Genomic DNA, 307 nt, shown 5'->3' on the forward strand with positions numbered 1-307 from the left:
TTATAACTTCGGCGTAAATCAGGCCGTGTAAACGTAGTCATAGATAAATAAGTAAGAACCAATCGCTTGGTGAATAGGTTGCATTCCGAACAATAGGTTTGTCGCGTAGCAAACTTCAACATGCTCCAACATGCTCCTACCAGTCCTACCATAGCCTCCTACTCACTCTATCAAGCGCGTTGGAGTGAATAAGAGCCGGTTGTCCCACCGGTCCCACCTTTTGGTAAATTTTACCTGTTAGGTAAATCTGGCAATCTGCGTATGTGGTCGGCCCTTAATCTTATGCTGGATCCACACTACATCCGAT

The sequence above is a fragment of the Mycetomoellerius zeteki genome, unplaced genomic scaffold (assembly GCF_001594055.1).
Source record: "Mycetomoellerius zeteki isolate Tzet28-1 unplaced genomic scaffold, Tzet1.0 scaffold35, whole genome shotgun sequence".
In the NCBI taxonomy this organism is placed as follows: domain Eukaryota; kingdom Metazoa; phylum Arthropoda; class Insecta; order Hymenoptera; family Formicidae; genus Mycetomoellerius; species Mycetomoellerius zeteki.